The following is a 22,231-nucleotide window of genomic DNA, read 5'->3' as shown; positions in this document are numbered from 1 at the left end:
ATTTCTTTAGAAGTTGTTATAGCAAGAATTGGTTTATAATTCAAAAGGAGAAGAACATAGAATCCTGGGGCTGGAAGGGGCCTCGCACACCTTCTAGTCTAAATTCCTGTTCAACACAGGAGACAAATGGTTGTCCAGTCTGTTTTTGAAAACCTCCAGTGATGCAGCATCTACAACTCTGCCACCAAACTATTCCATTGGTTAATTGTTCTCACTGTCAGGAAATTTCTCTTTACTTTTCCAGTGTGTGATGTAGGAGGGGCTATGCAAGGGATATCAACACAGCCTGATTGGTCCAGAGACTGAGGGAATTTCTTCTTCTTTCCCTTGGCTCCCCAGTTTCCTTCAGTCTTTGGTCCAAGCAGGCTGTGTTTTGGCTCCTGCTTGAGGAAACTTAGTGAACTTTAGTTTATGATTGGATAATTGGCTAATCTAAATTCTAAATTGTGAGCTGCTGGCTATTAAAGCAGCCATTCTTCCGTTGTCACCTGGAGGGGGTGGAGAGCCGGATCTGTTCCACCCCACTTGCCACACGGAGTGCTGCCCTGTCCCTGTTAATTCGGGGCTGGCAGGCTCCGATTTGCAGCCTTTCAGGAGTGGCTACTCTGGCGAGAGGCTCAGCGGCTTGTTTGTGGCATGAGGAGGCACGCTGTGATCGTGTTAGTGTGATTTGAGTGGTGGTGGCCATTTTGAGTGTCTGAGGATTGCCATGAGGCGGTGGCCATCTTGAGAGTGGCACCAATTGCCGGAGCGGCTCCCCAGCATCACGGCCACTAATCGAGGCCAGGGGAGCCAGTTTTGAAGCCGGGAACAGTTGAGGCTTCTGTAGCCGCAGCGCCTGAAGGTTTGCAGTGGTTTGCAGCAGCGGCATCGGACCATGTGTACAATGGTGGCTGCCAGGGCTGAGGATGGGCCAGGATCACCTTAGAGACACTCAGGGGCGGAGGAGAGCAATCCCAGGCCCCAGACCAGGACAGTGATTTCCAAATTCCTGGCTGCCCAACGCCCTTCAAGGGCAACAACTCGAGAGCAGGAAGCTGCTGGGACTTGTGCCAGCAGGTCCAGCCCATTACACAGATCAAGATCACCAGCCAGAGGCTTCAGCCCTTCTTCTTCTCTAGGGTTCCCTGCTAGGCCTTCCAGGCACTCTAGGCAGGAGGTTTCACCTTCCCCCCTCCATCTCCCAGGGAAGTCGGGGATGTTATGAAGAACCCATTTGAGGGCACCTCTCAGTATTATCTTCCTGTACTCTGGCCCCTCGGGGCTGAGTCACATGGCCAACTGAAGAGATCTGGATGATCTGGATCTTCTTCCAGATAGCATCAGGAGGCTTATTGCCTCAGCCATCACCAAGGGCATAGTCTCTGGGTTGAAACAACGGGGGTCTCACACTTAAGGCCATAGGAAACCTCATGAGAGGTCTCAGGTCAGGCACTCTAGCAATAGAGCTTCTTCCTAGGAGGCTTTCAGGCCATGCTCCCCCTCCGTGGTCAGCGAGGGGTCTGTCATGGGGGAGGAGGCCCAGCGTGAGGTGGATTTCTCTGAGGATGAGGAAGCTCTTCCTCCTGAACCCCTGGCCTTTCCGGGCCTGTTTGCTCCTTTGCATTTCTAAATACTCCTGCATAAGGCTAGGGCGGCCACTAAATTAGGGGAGTGGCACTCCAGGGGCTCCCAAGCTTCGGGACCCAGATCAGGCCATGTTTTCTGCTACGTCTTCCGATAAGAAAGAGGTCCCAGCGCCCCCTCTCTTTCTGGAAGTTGCGAAGAAGCAGTGGGCACGGCCTTCGGCATTCCCCAGTCCAGGGAGTAACAACCGTCATTTCTATAATATAGATCAGGCTTTTGCACAGGCTCTTTGGGTTCCCACCGTGGATGCCCCTGGGCAGCATTGGCAACCTCTTCGACCATAGTGTCGGGTGATGCTGCTGATAAGCTTAAACCTGAGGACAGAGCTTGCCTTATGTAAGAAGTTCCAAGCCTCTGCGTGGGCCATTAAGTCAGGGGTGTCGGCATCCTATTTTAATTGTGCCACGGTCTTATGGTTGTGCCAGTTACAGGACTGTATGATGTCTGATGAACGCCTCCTATAGGATATTATTAAAATCATGTCCGCAACCCAGTCCTCCGCAGATGCTATGCTTGACTCTGTCAAGTATGCGTCTTGGGCTCTGTCCACCTCTGTAACAGCCAGGTGCCTCCTTTGACTGCGCAATTGGCAGGTGGACAATAAGAACAAATGGAATCTGGTGGTGGCGCCTTACTTGGACTCCTCCTTGTTCGGGGAGGCCCTGGATCTGATCCTGATAGAGAATAAGGGCAAGAAGAAAGTGTTGCCTTCCAACACCAAATGGTCGGAGCCCCTCTGGCCCCATATTATTGCAGACCCTCTTATAGGGTGCCTGAGCCAGATTATCAGACCCAGAGGTACTTTTCACCCAGGTCGGATAGGCAGAACCCTCACCCTTATTTCCAGTTCAGGAACCAGTTTCAGAGCCAGGCCAAGTGGCCCTTTCGCAGGGGAGGGAGGGCAGTGGCCATCCCTTCCACAAAGGGAAATGACTCAAATCCAAGTCTTCCCATAGGCGACTGCCTAGTGCTCTTTGTGAATCAATGGGCCGAGATCACTTCAGATGGGTTCTGTCCATAGTGAGGGACGGCCTGAAGCTGGAGTTTCTTTCCTCTCCCCGAACTTCTTCAGGACCTTTCCACCATCTAGGGACCCAGAATGGTGTCGCCTGATGGATCTCGTCATTCGCCATCTATTGGAGATCCAGGCGAAAGAGCCAATTTTGTTGGTGGAACAAGGGTTGGGGTTCTACTCCAACCTCTTTGTTGTTCCGAAGAGCTTGGGGGGATCACCTCAAGCAGCTGAACGCCTACCTGGTTTACAGGTGCTTCAAGATGTTGTCCCTAAGATTGATCTTCCAAGGGATCTGGAGGGGAGATCGTTTAGCGTCTTTGGACCTCACAGAGGCCTGCTTACACGTCCAGATTCTCCTTCATCACCGCAGGTATCTCAGGTTCTCTCAAGTAACACTATCAGTACAAGGCTCTCCCATTTGGGTTGGCTTCAGCCCCACGTACCTTCACAAAAGTCCTGGCGGCATTGGCTTACGGTCTATTTCAGTGAGGCTCCAATTGGCCTACGGTCTATTTCAGTGAGGCTCCAATGCTATCGCGATGACATCCTGGTTCAGGCCCAGTCCCCCTCGCAGGCACTGCACGATCCACAACTCACAATCCGAACTCTGGAGACACTGAGGTTTTCTATGAACTTCGCAAAAAGTCACCTGTCACCTTCAACAAGAATTCTCCATCTTGGGGCAATCATAGACTCTGCAGTAGGACTGGTGCTGCTTTCTCTGGAACATCAATCCAGCCTACAAACCTTGGTTCAGCAGGTGCACACAAAACGGTCTGTTTCCATCTTGGACCTGTCACAGCTCCTGGGCAGGATGGTTTCTTGTATCGGCATCATGCCATGGGTGTGCCTGAATGCCAGGCCCCTTCAGTGGGCGTTCATTCCATACCAATGATGACTGCTCAGCAATTCTGCAGTTCTCATCAAGTTGCCGGCAGACATGAGGGCTGGTGGTTCTCCCCAGTGCTGAATCAGGGAGCCGAGTTCAGGGAACCAGCCCACATCACGGTCACAATAGATGTGAGCTTTTTCGGCTGGGGAGCACTGATGGCTCCTAGCTGACGTGGGTCCGTGGACTGTGTCTGATCTGTGCCACAATATAAATTGGCTGGAATTGAAGGTGGCTCGTCTGGCACTTCGACAATTTCAGAATCTTCTGGCCGGCCGGCATGTACTTCTTCTGACGGACAATGTCGCTGCAAAAGCACACGGGAATCGCCAGGGGGACACACACTCGAGGAGCCTGTGGCTTGAAGCCCTGAGGCTCAGGTCATAGATGGAGAGACATTTGTCATCAATAGTGGTGGAGCACATATCGGGGATGGCCAACCACCAGGCCGATTGCCTCAGCCATTCAACCGTGGACCATGGGGAGTGGCAGCTCCACCCCGATCTATTCCGAAAGATTTGCCAGAGATTCGGCACTCCTCTGTTGTACCTCTTTGCAACCCCGGTGAATGCACAGCTCCCATGCTTCTTCTCACGGTTTCCAGCACAGGGAGCAGAGGGGACGGACGCCCTGCAAAGCAGTTGACCAAGCGGGCTACTCTACACATTTCCACCCCTTCCCGATTCCAGGGACACTGAGAAAGTTAGAGGCAGAGAGGGCTATTGTCATTCTTCTGGCCCCGCACTGGCCCAGATGGCCATGGTTCGCGGATCTGATCCAGATGTCAATCTCGCCCCCATGGAGAATTCCTCAGGAGGAGATCTCCTTGTGCCAGGGGGTCCTGGTCCATCCAGGGCCCCAGTGGCTCCACTTAACTGCCTGGCACTTGAGCGGAGCCTCCTGAGGAACGCCAACCTCTCTTCGAGAGTCATCGCCATGATTGAGGCCTTGAGGGTCTTGCCCCTCTCTCACAACTCCCAACTGTTAAATGATTCCTTGGGGCGGGGGTGGCGGCAAATATTTGGCCTCCCATGATTCACAGGTTTCCCACCTGGGATCTGCCATTGGTTCTTCAGGCTCTGATAGAGTCTCCCTTCGAACCCTTGAGGACAGTCCACCCTCGGTTCCTGACCTTTTTCAATTCCAAAGGTTTTATTTCTTTTAAAAAGCACAAATATTTCATCATTCGTCAATCATTAAAACATTGAAGTACAATTTTTTTTGTATGCCCCTCCCTCCCTCCACCCCCAACCCCCCTCCTCCTCTCCCCCCCCCCAACTTCCCAGAACCCGTACACGGTATGGATTTTTAACTAACACAGTCTAAAATCTATTGAGAAAAGAGAAATAAAGAAATGAATGACATTCTACATTGATCTTAGCTTCTTCTTGCTGAACTAACTATAAACAATTTAAATCATTTCTGATCGTAAGCATAGGCTAACTGGAATTTCTTGGTACCGTATTTATTTTGTATATAGTCAATCCATTTTTTCCAGTCTCGTTTATATCTCTCATTTGAGTGATCTTTAAGATATGCCGATATTTTAGCCATCTCGGCTAAGTTTGTCACTTTCAATGTCCATTCTTGGATTGTAGGCAAGTCTTCCTTCTTCCAGTATTGCGCCACCAACAGTCTTGCTGCCATTATTAGGTGCAGAATCAAGTTAGTCTCTACCACTGTAAAATCAGTACATATACCTAGTAAAAATAACTGAGGCGTAAACTTTATCCTTCTTTTAAAGATATTTTGCATAACCCACCATATTTTTATCCAGAATGCCTTAACCTTTTGGCAGGTCCACCATATATGATAATATGTAGCATCGAGAGAACCACACCTCCAACATTTAGGCTGTACATTCGGATACATAGAAGCCAAATTTTTAGGATCTAAATGCCATCTATAGAACATCTTGTAAAAATTTTCTCTCAGATTTTGAGCTTGTGTAAATTTTACATTTCTTACCCAGATTCTTTCCCATGTCTCCAACATTATTGGTTCTTCAATATTTTGAGCCCATTTTATCATACAATCTTTAACTAATTCTGTTTCCGAATCCATCTGTATTAATACATTATATATCCTCTTTATATGCATTAAGCTTTGATCTCTTATTTGTTTAAACAAATTATCCTCAACTTGGATAAAACCAATTTTTGATCTATTTTCCACCTAGCCTGTAATTGCCCATACTGGAACTAGTATGTTTGAACTACCTTCTCCTCTTTTAATACCTCTAAGGATTTTAATTGTAATACCCCCCTTTCCAAGGTAAGAAGCTGTCTGTAAGTAATTCTATCCTGTTTTTGTGCTATATTCATATTTTCAATTGCGTGTCTAGGAATTGCCCACATGGGTATCTTGTCATTTAATTTATATTGGTATTTTTTCCAGACCCGCAGTAAAGCATTTCTTAAGATATGACTTTTAAAATTCTTATCCAATTTTTTGTTGAATAACAGGTAAGCATGCCAACCATATACCAGATCGTGTCCCTCAATATTCAATATTCTATCATTGGTTAAATGAGTCCAATCACTAATTACAGATAATGCCACTGCATCATAATATAGTTTTAAATTAGGTAGTTTCAATCCTCCTCTCTCACGTACATCTTGAATTATTTTCATCTTTACCCTCAGCTTCTTTCCTGCCCATACAAATTTGTTGATACCCTTCTGCCATTCTAAAAGATCTTTTTAAAGTATAGGTAACATTTGGAAAAGAAATAAAAATTTTGGTAAAATGTTCATTTTCACTGCCGCTATCCTACCCAGCAAAGATAAGTGCAATTTCTCCCATTTTTTCATCTCCGTCTGTATACTATGCCAAAGTGGTTCATAATTATGCTTATATAATTTCCCATTTGAAGTTAAAATGTTAACTCCAAGATATTTGACTTTTTTAACTACCTCACATCCTAGCATCACTCCTAATTCTTCCTTTTGTTTAGTATTCATATTTATAGCTAATATTTTTGTTTTTCCTAAATTTATTTTAAAGCCAGACACTTGACCATATTGATTAATCGTATTCATTAAGACCATACTGGATTCCTGCGGTTGTTCCAATATTATGACCAAATCATCCGCAAAAGCGCGGACTCTATATTCTTGCTGCCTAATCTTGATACCTTTTAAACCATACAAGCCCTGTATTTTATTCAGCAGTACTTCCAAAGTTATAATAAACAATAATGGGGACAAAGGACAGCCCTGTCTTGTACCTTTTCCAATTTGAAAAGAGTCTGTTAACTTCCATTGACTATGATTTGTGCTGTTTGCTGTTGGTATATTGCTTTAATTGACTGTAAAAAATTATCTCCTATCTGCATTTTTGCAATATCTTCAGCAGAAATTGCCAGTTAACTCGAACAAAGGCCTTCTCAGAATCCAAAAATATAAACGCAGCAGGGATCTGGTTGTTCTTTCCCAAATATTCTAATGCATTAATAATTAATCTAACATTACTTTTCATCTGTCTTCCCTGTATAAAACCTGTTTGGTCCGTGTGTATCAATTGTTGAATAACCAACATTAACCTATTTGCTAATATTTTAGTAAAAATTTTATAATCTACATTCAGTAATGAAATAGGTCTATAATTTTTAGGTTGAGTAGTATCTTGATCTTCTTTGGGTATCAAAGATATAAACGCTGTCTTCCAAGATGGAGGCACTTTACTTTCCATTTGAATCATATTAAATAATTCTCTAAGAGGTTCTACCATTTCTAACTGTAAGTTTTTATAGTAAACCGCTGTCAAGCCATCTGTACCTTGTGCTTTCCCTGACTTTAATTGCTTAATTACCTGCAAGATTTCCCCCGAGGTTATTGGTTGATTCGATTTTTGCCTGTGCTCTTCTTTAACTGAAGGTATTTTCTCTTTATCTAAATATTTGTCTATATCTAAACCAGTGTTTTTCAACCTTTTTTGTGCAAAGGCACACTTTTTTCATGAAAAAAATCACGAGGCACACCACCATTAGAAAATGTTAAAAAAATTTAACTCTTTGCCTATATTGACTATATATAAAGTAATTCTCTTGAATAGGAATCAAATAACTCGGAACACCGAAGGAGACACGCCGCTGGTAACACTTACCAAGCTGACAGCGCGCGTTCTCCTCGCTGCTCCGGTCCTCCGCGATTGTTGCTATGGGCGCACGCATGGGACGTCAGTGACGTCCCTGCGTGCGCTACCTTCCAGCGGTCCCCGCGTTTTTAAAGTAAACATGGGGCCGCAGGGACTTAATAGAGGCATCCCTGTGTCCCGAAAGCAACTTTTGGGACACAGAGATGTCCCGAGGCAAAAACACCCGATGGGTGTTTTTCCCACGGCACACCTTACACTATGTCACGGCACTAGTGTGCCGCGGCACAGTGGTTGAAAAACACTGATCTAAACCATTAATTTTATCCCCTTTATACAGTTCTGTAAAAAATTCCCGAAAGGCCTTTTGAATCTCTTCCTGTTGAAACACCTCCTTCCCTTTGTAAATCAGTTTAAATATATTTCGAGTTTTCCTTTTTTTCCTAATCTGATAAGCTAACCATCTGCCAGGTTTGTTTGCATTACAAAAAGTATTGTGTTTTGCATATAATAAATTAGTGGCTACCTGGTCAGAGATCAACATGTCAAATTGAGATTTTAATATGTTAATAGCTTCCTTAACCTTTGTATCATCTGGGTTCATTGTTAACTCCAACTCTTTCCTCTTAATTTCCTCTTCCAGTTCTGTTCGTTTTAACCCTTGTTTATTTCTATGTGTTTTATTTATATTCATCAGCACTCCTCTCATATACGCTTTGCTTGCATCCCATACGAATTCCATAGATGTACCCTTATTCATATTCAAAACAAAATATTCAGATAGTAATTTTTTACAATCATTAATATACTTTTCATATCTAAATAAGTTTTCATTCAATCTCCAAGACCTTCTTGCCTGCACTACCCTTCCCAACTCCATCCAAACTGGGTTATGGTCCGAAAGGACCCTAGCCGCAATCTTTGTCTTCTTGACCCTAGAAAGCAAATCATTAGTAGTTAGTATAAAATCAATCCTTGAAAGAGATTGATGCCTGTCCGAGAAGAAAGTGAAGTCATATTCCTCTGCATTTCTTTCTCGCCAAATATCTCTCAATTCAAAGTCATCCATGATGTCAAAGAAAGGTTTGGGTAACTTTGCTCGCATCTTAGTATTTAGGCAGGAAGTCTTCTTATCTCTCTTAGTGTCTATCACACCATTCCAGTCACCCAATAGTATACAGGAACTATAGTCCCACTGTACTAATTTAGCATGAAGATTTCTATAGAATCTATCTTGCTGTTGATTGGGAGCATAAATTCCCAAAAGTAATGTCTTTTTCCCTTCTAAGATTAAGTCTAAAGCAATATATCTTCCGAAGGGATCTGCTTCTATTAATTCAGCTTTCATATCTTTTCTTAAGTATACAACTATACCATTCTTCTTTTCCATAGCGGAAGCTGCAAAATGTTGACCAAGTTTTGAGTTAATCAAATATTTTTGATCAGTTGACTTGATATGAGTTTCTTGCAAACAAATTACATCATTCTTAAACTGTTTGAGATAATGAAATATTTTCTTCCTCTTCTGTGGAGAATTCAGTCTGTTGACATTCCATGTTAAAATCTTAGTTGTCATCTTTGGTTGGCTGAAGCATTTTTAGAGCTTCCTGCATGGCTTGTTTAACCTTAGGTCTAGCTCCTCCCACTGCTTCCAGACTTGTTATTGTAGTTCCTTGATCGATGGCCGGTGATTGTTGATGCTGTTGCTTTTTAGCTTGTTTCTCCATTCGTCTAGTAGTCATGCGGCTAGGTCTTTGTTCCATAACACCTTGCACTTCTAGAAAAGAGAGATGCTCCATCTTGTCTGGTGGTTGTGTAGTTTGCTGTCTGTCCTGTCCTTCTTGTGGTCTTTCTCCAAGTCCAGATGGTGCAGGGTATCCGGCCTTCAATATATTATAATAAAAATCTCGAGCTTTCCATACAGAGTTGAGGCAATATCTTTGCTTATCAAATGTAAATATAATGCCAAATGGTGCATCCCATCTATACTGTATCTGACGATTTCTGAGTTCTTCGACCAAAAAAGCGTAGTCTCTCCTGGCTCTTAACATTTGAGGTGGTATCTCTTTCAAAACAATCAGGTCTTGACCGCCAATTTGAAGCTTAGTGTTATAAGACGCTTGCAGTACCATATTTCTAAGCTCTCTTGTAGTAAAATATATAACGATGTCTCGAGGAAGCTGCTTCTGCTTTGCCTGCCAAGAATTAACGCGGTAAGCTTTGTCGATTTGCCAGTCAAGGTTGGTCCCTGGTCTTCCCATCAGGCGGTCAAAAGCTTCCGATAGGATCTGTTTCAAGTTCTCCTGTTTCTCCTCACACAGCCCCCTTACTCTTAATGCAAACTCCATTTGTCGGTACTGTATCATAATAATTTCTTTTTCAGCATTTTCCACTTTTTGTTCCACCACCTCTGTTTTCAATGTCAAGTTAGTATTGGCATCATCAAGAACCTCTAGAGTATCTTCCATTCCAGAAGTATGTTCTGTCAATACAGTTACAAGTCTCAGCATTTCATCTCTAATTTTAACAACCTTAGCGTCGATTTTCTCATACAGCTCCTGTTTAAGTCTTTTTATTTCACTTTTTATTTCTTCTTTCATTTCTTTTATTTCCTCTTTTCTCTCCTGCTTTATCACCTCTCTATTATCTCTAAACTTATCTTCCATTTTAATTGTCAGTGCATTAAGAGCCTCGTTTAGTTTGCTCAGGAAAAATTCTTTCGTTGACACATCCCCAGCAGGGGGCGTAGGAAGTAGAGGCTGCAGCTTTGTGCCAGGCACTGGGGATGTACCCCTGGAAGTAGAGGGTGACGACTTCAAATTAATATTTAGTTTTGAAGCCATTTCAAAATTTATCTGCCTGCAATTAATAAAACTCTGTTGCCTGAATATGCAGCTGTAAGTAAAGAAGCTGAGTTCCCCTTTTACTTTGAAGTTTAAGGCTTGGCAAAACTTTCAGTGATTAAACATTGTAACAAGACAGTTCAGCAGATTCATCAACATTTAACTTCAAGATAAGCAAGATTAATGAGGGAGTGAAAATCTTGTAGAAATGAAACTAATTAAAAAGCTTCTGCTAGCCAATTGTAAAACAAATGATAAGCAATCTCCTTTGTTTTGAATTCTTGTAATAGTTAACAAACAGTGTTCATTATTACCGGAGAAACCAGCCTGCTCGGCGCCATTTTAAAAGCCTCTAAGTAAATAGTTTTTCGGAGGAGAAAAATAAAAGAAGCTAAAATCTTGATAAACAATTATTGCCCACGTAATACGCATGCAGCTTGTGATAAGATTAAATCAATCAAAACTTTGAACTGAGTGGGGGAGACCTACTTTGTCCTGCACAAGGCAGTTTGAAGTTCCCAGCACGGACAACTGTTCTGCTTTGGGCTAGCCCCCCTCTCCCTGCAAGCACAAAAGCTGCAAAAATCGAAGAGCATTTGCCAGCAAAACAATTTCTTCTTTCCTTCTTGCCTGAAGGATAAGAAAACCTGATAAGACGTCAGATGGAAGATCCTCTAAACAGGTATGTAGCCAGGAATTCGGAGGCAGCTGGTTTTTTGCTGCCACCATCAGCAAGCTCCACTCAGGAAGTCGGTTCCTGACCTTAAAGGTTGCGTTCCTGGTGGCAATAACATCGGCCAAATGTATCTTGGAGCTGGGGCTTCTGTCATCCAGAGGGGATCTCTGTGTTTTTCATCAGGACAGGGTGGTCCTCAGGTTGAACCCGTCCTTCATCCCTAAAGTAAACACCCCCTTCCACCCACATTCTGCCAATATCCTCTATGGGTGCCTGGGTTGACCATGCTGCCGACGTGGCTGCACTCCTGGTGGAGTCGGCCGTAATTCCAGCTGGCACCGTAAGGCTGTGAGCCTTGTAGGCTTTAGTAATAGCCAACCTGATCCATCTACCAATGGTAGCTGAGGATACCCTAGCCCCAAGGATGGAAGGCTGGAAGGAGATAAATGATGCCTCCAACCTCCGGAGGGGAGAGGTACATTTAAGGTAGATGCGCAACACCCTCTTCACATCAAGTCGATGCCAGGAGCATTCCCTCTCCCTGGATGGTGCCGGATAGAAATCCGGCAGGGCTATCTCCTGTGCCCTGTGGAACGGGGAATTGATCTTGGGTAAGAATGAAAGCCCCAGTTTGAGGACCACCCTGTTCTCATGGAATATGCACAGATCCTCCCTGGAGGACAGTGTATTGATCTCAGAAATGTGCCTGGTGAACGTGATGGCCACCAAGAACACTACCTTCAGGGTGAGGAACTGCAGGCTCACCATCCTTAATGGCTCGAAGGGAGCCCCCGTCAGTGCCTGCAGGACTGTTGGAAGATCCCAACTGGGGAAACGATGGATCACAGGGGGCCTAGGGTTGGCCGCCCTCTGGAGAAACCTTTTAATGATCGGATCCTGTGTTAGGGAACGGGAACCCAACCCCCCAAGAACCGTTGCCAATGCCGCAACTTGCCTCTTGAGGGTGTTATGGGAAAGCCCCTTGTCCAGCCCGTCCTGCAGGAACTCCAGCACCTGAGGTAGCGAGGCTTGTGCTGGATCTACCTGCGTGGAACGGCACCAGGACACAAAAGCAGTCCAAGTGGTATCGTAGATCCGGGTAGTGGATTTTCTTCTGGCGGCCTCAATGGTTGTAATGACTCTGGCTGAAAACTGGACCGCCTTCAACTGTTCCCTCTCAAGTGCCAAACGGTCAACTGAAGCCACTGAGGTCCCCTGGCGTAGAGCCACCTTCTCCCGGGGAATCCTCCAGTGGGGGGGACATGGACAGATCTATCAGGTCCGTGAACCTAGGCTGATGGGGCCAATAAGGGGCCACCAGAATGACCTCCACCCCCTCCACTACCAACTTCCTGAGGATCCCGGGAATGAGGGGAAGAGGGGGAAAGGCATACAGGAAGCCCTTTGGCCAATGACACCACAGGGCGTTCATGTACTCCGCACCCTGAGCTGGGTACCAGGAACTGAACCTCTGGACCTGTGCATTGGCTGGCATGGTGAACAGATCCATAACTGGCCTGCCAAACCTCTGGCAAATCCTGTCGAAGACTTCGGGAAGCAGTTGCCATTCTCCGTGGTTCACTGCCACTTGGCTGAGCCAGTTGGCTTGCATGTTGTACACCCCCGAGATGTGCTCCGCCCTCAGCAACAGGAGATGACGTTCCGCCCAATTCCCCAACTTTGCAGCCTCGTTCCGAAGGGCCTTCGAGTGGGTGCCCCGCTGCTTACTGACGTGTGCTTTCGCGATGATGTTGTCTGTCAGCACCAGCAGGTGCTTCCCTTCGACCTTCCCCTTGAAATGATGAAAGGCTAGGTGGATTGCCCTGAGCTCCAGCCAGTTAATGTTTTGATGCAAGTCGGAGGCCGACCAATGTCCCTGGACCAGCTGGGAGTTGAGATGCGCCCCCCCCCAACCAAAGAGACTTGCGTCGGTCGTCAACACCAACCTGTCTGGCTCTCTGAATAGAGCCTCTTTGTCCACGGTGGGAGATGTTCACCAGCACAGAGACAGCCGGATTTGGGGTGGAATGGGAATCTGAAACATCGCGTCGCTGGGACCGTCCCTCTGGTACGAAAGAAGCAACCATGGCGAGCGCTTTGGACGCGTACTTGACCGCATCAAGTGTGGCATCTGCTGAGAACTGGGCAGTCGCAGTGAGCTTTGCGATATTCTGCAAGAGACATACCTCCGTAGCCAGAATCTCTCCTGCATCTGGGTCATAAGATTGGTGATTGTTGCCGCCTGGGGTAGGAAAGGTCGTGGGCTTTGCCCACTGGGATTTGAGAACCTCCATGAACATAGGGGGAGTAGGGATCTCCTCCTTTTCTACTGGGGCTTATGGAATGGCCCCTTTTTGTGCCTGGAGCCGGGGTAGCCCACCAAATCTGCAATGGCCTTAGCCTTGCGCAGAAGGGAACCAAATTAGGAGGGGGGAAATAAACAAGTGAACACGGAAGCCTCTGGTTCTTCATCTTCAGAGAAACCAACCTCCTCTGACCCCCTTCATCTAACAGAGAATCCTCACTAGCTATAGAGGGGGAGCTCTGCCTATGCTCACAAGCAGAAGAAGTTGCGGGTTGGTTTGGATGACCTCCCAGTGTACCACGAGAACTCCTCCTAGAGGATTTAGATTTTTTCTGCATGCCTGTGGCAATACTTTCAGAAATTGCCTGGACAATAATCTGCTGAAACCTCTCTGGAAGCTCAGAAAATGCTGGGAAAGAGTGGGAGGCCCCAAAACCGGCTTTGCCTCAGCAGATTGAGGAGCCAGCCTAGGTCTATCCAGCCCAGCAACAGGCCTGCCGAAAGAATCCCTTTTCTGGGCCCCAGGGTGCTCAGGGGTGATAGAGGGAGACATGGAAACACACCCCCTGGAAGATCCCCAGGATCTAGGGGGTGATTCAGCCATAGGTGTGAGCCCAAGGGGAGAACGGGACCTGGAGGGGGAAGGGCTAATGCAGTCCCTGACTCTTCGAGAGGAAGCCCTGGTGGCAGCTCCCTCATGCCCCCTGAGAGAGCCCCTGCTGTGGCAGACTTAGATGTGGGCCTCTTGCCCAAGGCCCTCTCTCTGGATGTGGGGGGCCTCTGGAGGTCCACTCACCAGGCTCAGGATCCACAGGGGAATCCGGTGCTGCCTCCCCTGGTCGCCTCGTGGCATCTGCCATTAAGAACAGCTTCCCCCAAAGCCTCAGGTACTCATAGCTCCTCAGATGGCTCGCCAGGCTCTCTGCAGCCCCCTCCGCTCCTCACAGAAGAAAAAGAATGTTGCCAGTGATCCTGAAGGGCCCCGTGCCTCCGTGCATGTAGCCCCAATGCCACCAATCCGTGGCTCGATTTTTGAACGCTGGAAGGAGCAGCTGGAGGTGATTCCCCGATTCACGGGGAGAGTGCCTCTGCACGTGGCCTCTGCAGAGCTCTAATGGCTGCCCTGGCCACATGCATCTTTCCAGAAGCCGGCAGGGATACAAGATGGCGGCCGCCGACCATGCGGCCTGATTCCTCCCGGAGCTCTATCAATACCGCCACCCAGAGGCCTGGAGGAGCTCCAGCAGCCCCCGATGGAGGGGAAATGCAGTTCCTCTTCTGATCTCCTGGAGGCCGGCTTCGGAGGCTCCGCAGAGACGGCAAGCAGTCTTTGAGCCTGAGGCGCTCCGGCGAACCCCAGCTATTGCCCAGCGCAGTCACAGTCACTCAGGGAAGACAAGGGAGAAGGTGGGGAAGGCAAGGATGGAAAATTCTCACACCAAATTGAATAGAGTCAGGAGCCAAGAAAAAAGTCTCCTATTAGGCCGAAAGACTGAGATTAACTGGGAGCCAGGAAGTGAGGCAGAGGGGAGTGGCCTCAATTTAACCTCAGTCTCAAGGCAAATAGGGTCTGAGAATATTCCATCAATGACTCCTCCCACAGGATCACCTAGGAGACTGCAGGAGTAGAGCCGGAGAGAAAGGCTTCACAAGCAGTGTCCCTCCTCCCAAGAGATACTGGCTGGAACAAGCAAGCCAATGAAGACAGGTGAGGAAGTGAAAATCTTCTCTTTGATCAACCAGAAATGGCGATAAATGCACTGATGAATTCTCCTTTTACAGTGAAAATAGACTTGGCACTTTTGTTCCTAAAGAATGGCTCCCTTGAAGTCTTTTCTAACATCAGGTTGGTTTCGTTTTTCATACTGCATTGTCCAGGGTGGAGGAGGCAGACCCTCCTTCAGGCTGCAGCCCTACCTAGAGAGCAGGTCTTTGTGCCAAGAGGGCAGCCAGAATGGAAGCCTTGCCTAGCACAGGACCGCCACGGGTCCTGCAAATTCCTGCGGCCTGGATCACGGCTGAACAGGGTTGGCTTTTTTCCTGAGCTCCGAGTGAAATGGAGACTCATTGTTTTGTGTCCTGCCTTCCCAAACCAATGTAAACAATTCTGCCCTGCCTGGCACAGGATTTGCCCTTCAGAGGCCTGGGAACATCAAACAGCTCTCTCTGAGTAAACAGGCCCAGCACTTCCCTCTCTTCCTCCCACTCTTTCTCATCTTGGTTGCTCTCCTTTGGGCACATTCCAGGTGATCCGTGGGGTGCCCAAAACAGGTCATGATAACCTAGGGGCGGCCGGATCAAAGTAGAGTTTTGTTTGAACACTTTACTTGTGTTGATGCAGCCCAAAATTGCATTTGCTTCCCCCGCTTTTTTTGCAGCTACATCAGACGTTTGGCCCAAGTTTCTCTTACAATCCATCAATTGCTCCAGATCCTTTCACAAGTAGAGCTGCTTTCCACATCCATTTGAACTTATCCCCACTGAAGTTTGCGTTGCTGTTCTAATATCGGTTCAACTTATCAAGGTGCTCCTGAATGTTGAAACTCTCATCTAAGGAGTGCACTATCACTCCCCCCATCTATTTTTGTCACCTGAAAGGTTGATAATTGGATTTTCCAATCCCTCGTTCAAGTCATTTATAACAACATGAAATGGCACAAGGCCTATGGTGGAGCTCCATTCAACCAGCTCCATATCAATCTAATGGTGCTCCAATCTAGTTCATGTATTGCCATCTTTGCCTTGACTTTCAAGGGCGACTCTGCTGAATGAAGAATCAACCTGATCTTCTTCACTCAACAGAGCCACCCTTGAAATTCAAAGTAAAGATGCCAATACATGAATTGGATCAGACTATCATTAGATTTGATATCTTGAGAAACCCTGCTGGATCCTTGGTTCATTCTTTTATAACGGCTTGCAAACTGATTGCTTAACCATTTGCTCCAGGAGTTTGCCTAGCTGATTCCCTCAAACTGACTTAGCCCCTCCTGTTTTGGGGGGTGGGTGCTCCAGTTTTATGGCATGATGCCTAATTTTGAAACAACCAGGAAAAGGGCTTCAGCATAACATTTGCAGGCTCCTGGAAAACCTTTAGATGTGGGTTGGGTTTCTCCTGGCAACAACAACATCTCCTCCTCCTCCTCCTGTCCCAACTGGGGTTCAGTCTTCAACCCAAGGGAGAAAGTGTCATGAAGAATCTCTAGGGGACAGGGCTGAAGCATGTATGAGAGAAAGATAGGCAGGGAACGGCTCTTTCCTATGAACGTGCTCAAATCTCCAGGGCAAAATCATATGCAAACGGAGAAGAAAAAAGAAGTTGACAGTCCTGGTCAAAGCATTTCATTGAAAAAAACTGGGAAATGGGAGAAGCGGCAGTTGACTGAAGCAGAGATTTTGTGTCTGAAGATTTGAAAAGTGGGGAAAGGAGGATGCTAAGCTGAGCTCCATCAAGCAACCTAAGAAGAGTCTAGAGCAGATTGTCAAAGATCAGCCTGTGAGCACAAGAAGCCAGCCTGGGTTTGTCAAGAACAAGTCTTGCCAGGTTCATTGTTTGACTGGATTACTTCCTAGATGGATTGTGGAGAAGCTGCAGTCATAAGATCTCCTGATTTTGCAAAGCATTTGACAAAAGTTCCTCATAATTTGCTGATTAGCTAGCAGGATGAGTGAGAATTAAGAGGACATTTTGTTGGCCCTCACAGCAACTTATCACAAATTGCAAATCAGGAAATCAGGTTGGAGAAAGCTAGTGAGGAGGTATCACCAGTTCAGTCCTTAGCCTAAAGTCATTGCTAAAGTAATGAAGGGAACACTTCACCCTGGAGAAAAGGGTGGCCACAGTCTCACGAAGAGGAGGCTGCAGGTGTGCCCAGATGAGGGTGCCCGCTTGTGCCCTGGAGTGGAGAAAAGCCATAATGCTGCCTATCTCCAGGAAAGGCCCCAGCAAGGTCAACCAGAAGCCCATCAAGAGCCGGGGTGGGGGTGGGGAGGAAACCAGACTTCAGATATCTGAAAAAAATCCCCAAGGGTTGTAGTAGAGACGGCTGCTTCCGAGGTCCCACAACATGACATGCAGGTGGGCAGAAACCGAAGGAAAGAGATGGCCCCTCAGATATTTATTTATTCAAGAAAATTGATATAGCTGCCCAACCCACTCTCAGTGACTCTGGGATAAAGAATAAAATCCCATTGCAAAAAACATCCCTCTGGTGACAACAATCAAGCAAATCACTCGTTCTGGAGTCCCCAGGCCTGTTGGCAGAACCAGATCTTTGGGGTCTTGCAAAAGAGAGACCAAGTGTCAGTCAATCTATCTCCATGGGGATGATGTTGCAGAGGGAGGGGGCCACCACAGAGAAGTCTCTTCTTCTTGGTCCCTCTTTGGATGTCCTTAGGAGAGGAAAGCCACAGCATTCCCTGCCTCTCCTCTCTGGTGGCTCAGGTAGGTCTGATTGGGAAAAGAGGGTCCCCCAAATTACCTGCTCCCTAGCCATGTAGTGCTTTGAGCCTTGAATTGGACCCCAAAGCCAAAGCAGAGTGCATAGCAGCAGTAACCCCAGGCCACAACACGGAACACCACTACCACTCACAGTGCTGCAGGGATGGTGTGAGCATTCACAGGCCGACATAAATGCCAGGCAAAGTTATGAGAAAGATGATTAAGTAGTTGGTTGTGGACCTTGACAGGGCCCAGCAGGGAATTATCAAGAGTGGGTCATGTCAAATCAACCTGATCTATTTTCTTGATATAGAGACAAGTTTGGTTGACCACAGAAATGCCTTGGACATAAAGTACTTTGACTTCACCATTTAATAGAGCCTCCCCTGAGATCCCAGACCAGAACATGCGCTGGACTCTGTACCATTAGATAAACACAGGGCTGGTTGAACCCCTGTACCAACCACCAAGTGTACATTAATGGCTTTGCTGTTGAATGAAGTCCAAGTCCTCTCAGTTTGAGTTCCTGTGCAGTTCCAGTGTGATCATTCATCTCCATTATGCATTGGCAAGACCACACATAAAATATTGCATTCAATTCTGGGCACCACATTTCAAGGAGGACAATTGGCAAAATGGGGTTTGTCCAGAGGAGAGCAACCAAATTGACCAGGGGCCTAGAGGAAAGGAAGAACAGTTGGAGATGTTGCATATGCTTAGCTATTGTTTAGATGATGGTGGGGAAATGTAACTTTCTGTGTGTCTGAAGGGCTGTCAGAAGATAGGGAAGGAATGTTTAAAGTTGGTTCAACAATCGGGGCAAGGAAGGGTAGCCCCAGATGACAAGGGATTTGTTCCTGTTGGACACCAGGAAGTTTCCCTAACAATCCCGTCTATTCAGCAATAGAACCACCTGCCTCAGGAGATGGCGGCCATCTGCTGAAGAAGCTACACAGGACAGAGGGTTGACCTGAGTTGCCTTTAAGATCTCCTTTCAGCTTTAGCATTTTGATTCTGGATCACACGGAAGTTCATTGTTGCAGAGGGCCCAACACAGTAACAGCTTTAAACCACAGAAAGGCAAATTTGGACTGAATGTGACGGAAACAGCCAACAGTGGCAAAACGATGGTGGACTCTTCCTCCTGAGATAAGGTCAAGCAGAGCCTTGGTAGCTCCTCGTTAGAAGGGGGTCATGTGGAGGAGATAATTTCACGGCCCTAGAGACTCTTCTGGGATTCTAAGGGTTGGCATACACACCTGGTTCAGAAAACCATCTGGGGCCAATGAGGGAACCTTTAGTCCAGCAGCACCTGAGCAGCATCTATGTTGGCAGAACTTGACTCCCTTGCCCACTTAAGCTGAGTGCCTCTCATGCACCAACAAAGCTGTCACATCCAAGGCCTCAAGGGCTGTGAGGAACTCCTGGGACATCAGCCAGGCTGGTCACCTTCAGGTGCCCTTCTGTTCCAGGTGGCTGCCGTGTTCCAGCCGGGCACCGTGCTCCCTTAAGAAGCTGTTGACAAAACACGTGGGTGGGGTGGGGTGGAGGAAGAGAACGACTCAAAACCAGTTAGCCTCAGTAAAACGCTTAAGGGAAAATGCCAGTTCATGCCATTCCTCTTTCAAGGTCAGAGTCTTCCATGTCCTCAGGTGCAGCACATACAACACTTAAACAACCTGTACTTTCACTTTAGACCCCCCCCCCCAAATTACTGCATTTCAATCCAAATTCGTGTAACTGGAGAACAAGCAGGCCTGCTGGACATGAGTCTCTCCCTTCATGCCCCCCCCCCATGCGCCTCAGCCTCAGGAGTTTTCCAGGACTCCTCAGCCTCGTCACCAGGCAAAGCTGCAGCAGCCATCCATAGCATGCCAGTTTGGCAATGTGGGCAATGCGCAAAAAAAAGCTGATGCCCTATAGGAGGCCTTGTCACAGGACAGGGACCTTTGGAAACCTCAGAGGGGGAGAGGGTGTCGGCCAGGCAATAGCAGGAGCCTTTAGACTTCTATACCACTTCCCCATGCCTTCCGGCGCTCTCTGAGAGCCAGCCCCTGGCCCCCAACAATCTGGGTCCTCCTTTTACCGACCTCGAAAGGCTGGAAGGCTGAGTCAACCTTGTGCTGGTCAGGATCGAACTGTCGGCAGGCAGCAGAAATAACTTCTAAGGACTATTCACCCCATTTTCCACTTTCTAGTTCAGTAGAAGCTGCATCCATTCCAAAATGGGGGGGGGGGGGGAAGCTCCTGCTGCTGCTACCATCGGCCCTCCCCTCCACCATTGGTTGGGTAAGGAGGGACTGAAGGAATAGAGAGAGGCCTTCTTGCAGGTGGCTTCCCATCCGGAAGGGGGCCCCTCAATCCCACAAAGGGCTGAGAGGCTGTCGGGGGCTGCCAGGCCAAGGAAGGGAAGCAGCCAGGTTCCCTTTACAGCCGAGTCAGGAAGAGGCTTCAGCCAAAGGGGGAGGGAAGCTTTGGGCAACCGAGAGGAAGCCTTGCTGAGCCAGGGTGGGGGGTGGGGGGGAGGTCTGGCACTGTGGTTGCACCCTGCTTCCCCCCTTTTGCTCCCGGACTTTATGTCCTTGTGAGGTCAGCCATGCATGCAGACAGCAACTAAGCCAAGCAAGGTAGGGTCAACAGACTTTTACAACTCCGTGACGGATGAAGTTCACTTCCCATTTACCTGCGTTTTTCTTTTCTGATGGTTTAGTTTCCCTGGCACATGGCCCAGGAGTCTTGGTCCTCCGGCCCTGTCAAGCCAAGCCAGCCCCCCTCCCCCCCCGGGGAGAAACAGTGGGAACTGAAGGCTTGTGGGAGACACGGAGAGCTCCGTGCATGGAAAGAACCACACCGACTACGCCTTGCAATCAGGGAGCAGGAAGACCTCAACCCCCTTGGAATCGAAGGCCTCAGCCATCCTCCAGCCTGGGTGCTTCCCGGCCAGCCTTAGATTCCTTAGAGGGGCTCTCTCTGCTTCATCATCTCTTGGGGGAGCCCCTTCCATGCCATTGGTGGGCCATTTGCCCTTGCAGCCCACCCTGAGGGGCCCTTCTCCCCCGCTGGCCTCATGCAAAAGGCGCCTGTAACCCATCTGGGGCAAGAGGGGAAATGAAAGGACCTGGGGGAGACCAAAGCAAAGGCTCTGCAGGGGGAGCATGCACGCTAGGGAAGGCTTGGCCAGTCCTGAAGCCAACAGGGCTACAAAGTTACTCATTAACAGATCACCTCTAGACCCACACAAGCCCCCCTCCCCCCCAAAAAGGTGGGACCAGCCATCCCTGTAATGCTGAAGCTATAGAGAAAAGCTGCAGAAACTCTGGTGCCTCAAATCGTGGGATTTTCTGACCCTAGTACTATGTTGCATCAGTTCCATCAGATTCCCAGAGCTTCAACTCTTCCCATCTCATATAAGGAAGATGAATTATGGATTCTTTCTCAGGAAAAGATTTGAAGGCCGGTTGCTGAATGTAGCAATAGTGGTATGTGCTGTAAGTAAAACATGGATATGAATCCAATGACTGCTGATACATGGGGACTTTTGGGTTGTTTCTTGCATTTAAAAGTCAGCTGTGTCAGAAATATCTGAGGCGTTTCAAGAGTGTTGCACTGGGGACATAGGTGTGTGTGTACATTCACATACAGACAAACTCTGTTGTCAACTGACAATCAAAATGATATCAGACAAATTACATGGTGCAGCAAGGAATATGCATTTAAAAACTAATGGTTAACAACCAAGGTAGCTTTATTTAATGGACAGAAAGGAATGAACAATTTCTACACAAACGGTGAAAAGCAAGATGAATGTGTAGATCCCTGAAGGATGTTTAATGAAGACAGGAAGACGGATGGAGGAGTGGAGACCCGAGATGTTGGTGAAGATGGTGAGCAGCCGGAGGGATCCTGGCCAAAAGGTGCAAAAATGACTCTGTACCCTTTTGTCCTTCTGCTCACTTTATTATACTACAGGGAGGTGGGAGTTAAGAAATAATTAATTTATCCTGAAATGTCTTCTCTTGGAAACAAAGGATGGGGTTGAATAGGGTTGGAGCGAGTCCTTAAAAGCGTGTATGTGCCTGCGGGCATGCAGGCACACAATAACAGAGGAGACTAGACTGAAGACAGGATGAAGGCAGACCCAATATGAAGGAAGCCCCCAGCCCAAGAGGAGTGCCTCGGTCACCCAGAGAGAGCCACGGGAGAATCCAGGTGCAAAACCGACATGGGGAGGGAGAAGAGGTCGGCAGAAAGAGGCATTTCATTGAGGGGTTTCAGAAACAGAATATGGGGACTTGGCTGACCAAGAACAAGAGGAGGAGGGAGGGAGGGAGGGAGGGGGAT

The sequence above is a fragment of the Thamnophis sirtalis genome, unplaced genomic scaffold, assembly GCF_051295495.1.
Source record: "Thamnophis sirtalis isolate CommonGarterSnake01/CBP01778 unplaced genomic scaffold, rThaSir2_p1.2 scaffold_14, whole genome shotgun sequence".
NCBI classification, from domain to species: domain Eukaryota; kingdom Metazoa; phylum Chordata; class Lepidosauria; order Squamata; family Natricidae; genus Thamnophis; species Thamnophis sirtalis.
Note: the sequence above shows the minus strand (reverse complement) of the source record.